The 7,349-nt window shown below is 34.9% G+C and overlaps 1 pseudogene; it reads left to right on the top strand.

Moving 5' to 3' along the window:
- Window positions 1-5,718: 5,718 nt before the first annotated feature.
- On the top strand, window positions 5,719-7,089 carry LOC117615623 (annotated as a pseudogene).
- The last annotated feature ends 260 nt before the right edge of the window (window positions 7,090-7,349 follow it).

Below are 7,349 nucleotides of genomic sequence, written 5' to 3'. Positions count from 1 at the left end.
ATGCACTATATATCATCAACTCAAATGAAAACGGGAACACTAATACACTATATATATTCATGCGCGCGCACACACTCTCTCTCTCTCTCACAAACAAAAAAGACTGGCTGATCACATTAGTAATTATATATTTACACTATCTCTCTCTCTCTCTCTCTCTCTCTCTCTCTCTCTCACACACACACACACACACACACACAAAAGAGTAAGACTGGTTGATTACGTTAGTATAATTAACTATGTGATGAAGCCTTTGACCAAATATTCTACAGACCAATTCTTTAACTTTGAGGGATCCCTCAAATAAGCTTATTTGAGAGACACCTCTTGTAAGGCCCACTCCGGATTGTATTTCACTAATCCAAACTGTCTATTTTGTAGATGCTCATTCAAAGATCATCTCTACAAAAAATCACTTGAATTCGATATCATTTGACCACTCAACTGAGTTATTGAAATTTTAATACTTTCTTGAAGCACTGTGTTCATTGATTTTGTAAGATACAATTGGATGTCGAAACGGTTTCTGATTTGTCTAATTTTTTGTAAGGATGATCTATGAATGAAGACCTAAAAAATAGATGGTTTGGATCATTGAAAAAAAATTTGTAGAGTATCCTAAAGGGCGTTCTTCAAATAATTTATTTGAGGGATCCTTCAATAGAAAGGGATTGCAATCCTGATAAAAGCAAAGACTTGACTGCTAAATTTAACCTGGTATATTTTCTACTATATATTTCTGTGCTTTTCGCATGTAGGTATTGCTATTAATTGTTTGGATTTGGACTTCGGAGTTAGCTTGCCGTTGCTTTCGTTACTAGTGTCCTACCACTTTTATACTTCGGTACTTATCTGGTTTTAATGCACTAATCCAGTTATGTTATCTAGATATCTCCTCACAAAATTGTAAGTGTTTGCATTTAGAAGTGGTGCATTTCTCTGTTTTTATAATTTGTTATTATATTTTATATAGTTTGGATGTGCTGAAATGCACAAATTTTAAATGCAGAGACTCGAAATCCCTCATCACAATAGTAAAATCATAAATTATGTTAATAAGTTATATATAAATAAATTTCTGTCACCTAGATGGTTGGGTCTTTATAAGTGCAACAGTATTTGATATAAAAGCTTTTACTTTTATATTTTTAAAATGTAGATTCAAATTTGTAATCAATATATGGAGAATGTAGATTCAAATTTGGAATTTCTTCCAACAACAACAGGTAGAGAAATCCCACTAATCTTATAGCTATATAGTTGATGTAGTACTGTGTTAGATATTTAATTATTATTGATGACATAGGAAAGATATTGCTTCACGCAAACCACAAATTATCACATTTGAAAAGTGATGTTCATGATAGATTCCATACGCTATCCATCAGACCTGACTTTAGAGTACTTTCAGCAGTTTGTCTCTTGTCATGGTAAGGGGGATCAGAAAAGCTACTATTCATGTAAATAGTGGCTGTCCTTATCATATTAAGCAATGTATGTTTTCAGCAGTTGCCATTTGCTATGACAAATACTATTCATTTATTTGTTTTTTTCACAATTTTTTTATTTAAACAATTAATTTGGATAATATTTTCGGATAAGATTTTTGGGTTCCTACATGTTAATACTATTCATATCGGATAAGAAGGTGAATGAAGTGAAGTGAAGTGAAGTGAAGATGTTTTTTTTTTAATTTATTATGTTTATGTTGTATTTTTAGTTATGCTTTGTTTTTTTTAATGCTTTGGTTGTGGTTTTTTTTATTTTTTATGCTTTGGTTGTGGTTTGCTTTTTATGTATGGAATGTTTTGAATAAAAAGGAATTTTGTTGAATATTTTCTTTATTCACTAAAAGAAAATCAATACAACTAATAAAATAAAATACATGAATTACCACTAATTTTTTAAACAAAACAAAAAATACAATGAAATGAAAGGCAAGCAAACTAACTTAATGATTTTGATCATTTAACCAATCCGTGTTACTAGGTCCATTGTCACGAAAAGTCTTCGTCTCATAACATCCCTTCGTTCTAGCTTCCAAAATTGTTTTGTTTCAGGGGACATATGGCTTGTATCCATGACCATTGTTTCCCGATCCGTTTTTTCAATGTTTTGTTGGCGTATATACCCCATTTCTTTGCATATTCTAGTTGCATTGCCCTATGGTGCTATTGGGTTTCATGTCCATTTCAATTCTCATGGCTTGGTGCCTTGAAATTTCCTCCAAAAATTTAGATGCATTCTTGGTAGAATTACTCCCTCTCTTCCCCTTCGCCACCTTCCTCCCAATAGGCCTCAACTCCTTTTTGATAGATGAGTCTTGACTCATCGGGAAAACCATAGGTGAATTCGATGCCGGTGAATCATGGAGTGGCGTCTTGTTCAACACCACTGTCGGACCCATTGGAATAATTTGGAATCTCTTACAATTTTTCACCGCCTCCCAACATTGGGTATGGTTGAAGGTTTTTTTGCGTTGCCCAGTAACACCATACCACATTTGTGCTTGCACAATCTATATATATATTAAAAATAAAAATGCAAGAAACTTTAGAAAATATTGGCAATGCAACAAGTATATCAAAAAATTGGAAATGCAAAAAACTTCAAAAAATATTGGCAATGCAACAAGTATAAAAAAAAAATGGAAATGCAAGAAACTTTAAAAAATATTGGCAATGCAACAAGTATAAAAACAATAATGAAAATGCAAGAAATTTTAACAATTTATTAGAAATGCAAGAAATATTAACAAAATATATAAATTGCAAGAAACATTTAAATAAAATTTAATATGACATAGAAATTAATAAAATGAAAATTACAAATAATTTACCTCATTGCTAAGGTTTTCTCCGCTTCTATGGTTGTCCATCGCTTTTGCCAAGGCATCTCTCCGTTTCGCCAACTCTTTGTTGAGAATTTTCCACCTACTAGATAATGCCATTTCCTTTCGGGTCGAACCAATCCCTTTCACAAAATTCTTGATAAAATTTTTTCCACATATGACAAAATTTCATCTTATTGCCCGTTACGGGACAATGACTAATTTGGACCCAACACTCACAACAAAACATCTTCCATCATGCTCCATGCCCCTCCAGTTTCACTAGAAGAAGCCATAATATGATAAAGAAAAATACAACTTGAAAGTGAAAAAAATATTGAGTAGAAAGTGAATAATAGTAGAAGGAGAAGAAAATGTATGAGGATTTGGTGTTAAAAGTGAAGAGTATTGGTTGGTATTTATATAAAAAAAATTCAGTATTTTTTTAAAATTTTTTTCGATTTTTTTATTGCACAAAAATTGGCTGCCGTTGGATTGGAGCAAAAATTCTGATCGGAGAGCCCAGGACACGACACATGGCACATAACCGTTGGAGGGCACTGTAGCGGCGCGTTCAAATTTTTTTAACGTTGGTGCGTGCAAATTTGAACGCCAAAGCTGACGTCGTTGTAACGTCAACATACTGACGTAAGCATCAAAACTCAAGTTAGTGTTCGAACCAACCCGTGTTGCCGAGTCCCACTTCGCCCCCCAGCCCCACTGCTCGAAATGCTCTTAGTAGTTGGTGATAATTAATTGAATGCTGCCTTAATCTTCATGGCCCATGCATATTCTTGCAAGTTTGCGTTATATCTAAGCCCTGAGATGTAAATAAGTCCAATATTACACCTAAATTATTTCGTGCATTTGCTTCTCCTTCATTGTACGTGTCCAGCCATTAATCCAAGCTTGAAAATATACTTGGTTTGCTAGGCATGGCTCTTAATTAATTAATTAATTCTTTGAGTATATTTTCAATAATTGATCTCTTTCAATCGTACGTCATGCATGAACTCATACTAATTCATGTGTTTTTACCTTTTCAGTGTGCAGCTCATGTCCTTGGGTTTTAGTTGGTGTACTTGACACTTTTGTAGTTCTGAGGTTGTACCTGGGTTTGGCTTTGCCGCCCTTGCTTTGCTTTCTATTGCTATTTGACCCAAAAAAAAAAAAAAAAAAAAAAAGGAGAAACAAGGAGCAAAGAGAGAGGAGGAGGAGGTAGCACAAGAATTTACAAGAATCAAGTTTTGAATTGAAGGAGATAGCAAATCTACTTCCACAACTTACGAAATTTTACATTTTAATGCAATCCCAAAATCAGAAAAGAAGGCTCAAATTCATGTAAAAAGAGAAACCTGATTTAGGATTGATATTAGGGTGTTGTGTGATAGAGTGTATTAGGGTGTACTATGGGTATTTTTGATAGTTAAATAAGGTGTACGTAGTTAATTTTACATTTTGATTTAAATATTAAGGTGTACTCAGTTAATTTTAGAGTTCATTTAGCTTTAGATAAAAACTGATTAATTAATTTTAAGAGTAAAGTTGTACACTAATTAATTGATGAATTTGGTAGAATGTAACAAAAGATTAGTTTTGAAGTATGGGGATTACTTAGGGTGAGGTTGAAGGTTGTGGAAACCTGATATAAGGAGATGGATACCTAATACAAGGAGCTTAAACATACTGGACCTCTTCAACAATTATCAATTAATTTTGAATTGAATGCTCGCATTTTAATTAACGTGATATCAGGTCGACAAACAAAAATATGATTATGTCATCTTAAATCCATGTTGGCACGATGCCTAGCTAGTTCTTTTAAAAAAAAATTACCAAACTATATATCCCTAGGTTGATATTATGCGGAGACTATAGCTAGCCCAGTAATTAATGATCTATTCTAAAATTATATAGAATCTCTAGAGACGATTGCGTGTACGCTTTTTTTTTTCCCTTTATATTTGCTAGATGTAGGGGAAGGAATTATAGAGGCCTACAAAAGAAAAGTAGCATGGATGGATACATAAAATTGATAACTGATGATGAGGAGCTTAACATAAGTTTTGTTAATGATTTTGAGAAGAGAAATTTGGAGTGGACGGGTGAATGATGAGCGCACCTGATCTTTCTCAAATAAAATAAAAATAAATTAGAATGGTCTGTTTTGGAAATGAATGCATAAATTAGAATTATCTTTAAGTCTACAAAAGTCAACGTGATTTCCGAGTTTATGATGAGTGGCCGAACGAAAAATCTACAAAAGTTATCACTAGTTTTGTGATCATTTCCAACAAGAACATAATCTCTACATGTTTGAAATGCAGTCAAATTCTTGCGACATTACCTCTTGAACCTGATTTTCGAATTAGTTAGGTTTAATACCACTTGTTAAAATGTGAAGTATATGTTTAAGTTGAAATTTGATGTAAATCATATTAGGTAGCCAATCTAAATCATAACTGAAACAGAAAAAGTGACATCACAACTTGTGGAGGAAAAGATTTCCTCTTATGTTCTCCTTAAAAAGGAAATCTATATAAGTGACAAGAAGGTTACTGCTCACCAAGTGGAAAGCTACTGTGCATAAATCACGAGAAGTTGAAATTTGAATATAATATATACAAATTAATCGATGAGAAAACTTCCAAGTCTGACTTTGTGATCATTCTTTCATCCCATATCACCATAACCACGCACAATCAAACAATAGTTGAACAACTTTTTCTTTCTGGTCGACCTACACTCAAGGGTATGAACAGAATCACATAATCAATAATTCGAATTGGAGTTCTCATCTATCTCTCACTCTCTATGTATATATATTATATATAGGTGGTGATACATGTAGAACTACACCATCAACATTAATCAAACACAACCTTTCTCTTACTAATTAGCGCTATCGAATTGATTAATTAGGATATGGGAAGATTAATGAAGGTTGAAGTTGAAGTGATCTCCAAGGAGATAATCAAACCATCTTCTCCAACCCCTGACCATCTTTGCCACTACCAATTCTCCTTTCTTGATCAAATAGCTCCCCAAGTCTACAACCCTTTGCTCCTCTTCTATGAGCACAAAGCCAAGACACAATTCAACATCACTGAAATATCCAATCACCTCAAGAACTCATTATCCGAGGTCTTAACCCTTTTCTACCCTCTAGCTGGACGCATCAAGCACAACCAGTTCATACATTGCAACGATGAGGGCATCCCTTTCTTCGAAGCTCGAGTACTGGATTGCACACTCTCTGATGTTCTTAATAACCCTATCCCTGGCGAGCTCAACAAGTTCATGCCCTTCGAACTTGATGATATTACCAATTCATTTCCCTTAGGGGTCCAGCTCAACATATTTCAATGTGGAGGCTTTGCAATTGGTCAATGCATTTCTCATAAGATTGCTGATGGGTTGTCATATTTCATGTTCAGAAAAATTTGGGCAGCCATTGCTCGTGGAGACAAAGCCAACATAAACCCTCCGGAGTTTATTTCATCCACCCTCTTCCCACCAAAGGAGTTTAGTATTGCATATGATGGCGGCGTTGGCATCACAAAGGATAGGGTAACAAAGCGGTTCGTGTTTGATTCCTCTCAAATAGAGAACCTCCGAGCAAGATATGGACACAATATGCACTTGCAGAAACGCCTAACACGTGTTGAAACCTTATCCACTTTTGTATGGAGTCGGTTCGTGGCGGCTACAAAGGATTGTACCATGAATAAGTTGTATAGGGTGATCCATGCTGTGAACTTGCGTTCGAGGTTTGATCCACCATTGCCTCAAAGTTTTTTTGGGAATCTTTTTTGTATATCCATGACAGCTCCACTACAAATTCCAAGTAGTGGTGGCGATGAAGAATGTAGTCACGACGTGGTGATCCAGGCGGTACGAGAAGCAGTAGGCAAGATAGACAATGAGTACGTGAAGAAACTACAAAAGCAAGGTGATAAGCACTTGGGTGTGATGAAGAAACAAGCTGATAGTTTTAAGAGAGGAGAGACGGGTACGTTACTTAGCTTTAGTAGCTATTGTAGATTTCCTCTTTATGACAATGATTTTGGTTGGGGAAGGCCTACGTGGGTCGGCTCACCCTCACTCACCTACAAGAACGTTGTGCTTTTCATGGACACAAAAGAGGGTGGTGGAATAGAGGCATATGTTAGTTTGGAGGAGGAAGTCATGGCTAAGTTTGAATGTGATAGCGAGTTACTCTCCTATGTTGCTCCAACGGTCGGGTGCTGCTAAGCTAAAGAAATAAATTTCCTTGTGTGTAACTGTATGTTTGTGTTACAAATTTCCCTATATAACTAATATGTTTGTGTTATGTGTAACAAAATTATAATATCAAGTTTTAATCTTCGATCTCTTCTCAATTAAGGCCTACACTTTGAATATTAGTATATACAAAGTCTAAAACAATGGGTTGCACTTCCATGATCACTTTAGTTGTGATTCACAAATTCTACTAAGATGGAAATAGAGGTGCCCTGGTGTCCACTCGAGCATCATT

Source organism: Prunus dulcis, chromosome 1, assembly GCF_902201215.1.
Source record: "Prunus dulcis chromosome 1, ALMONDv2, whole genome shotgun sequence".
In the NCBI taxonomy this organism is placed as follows: Eukaryota; Viridiplantae; Streptophyta; class Magnoliopsida; order Rosales; family Rosaceae; genus Prunus; species Prunus dulcis.
This window is presented reverse-complemented; position numbering and strand designations above follow the sequence as displayed.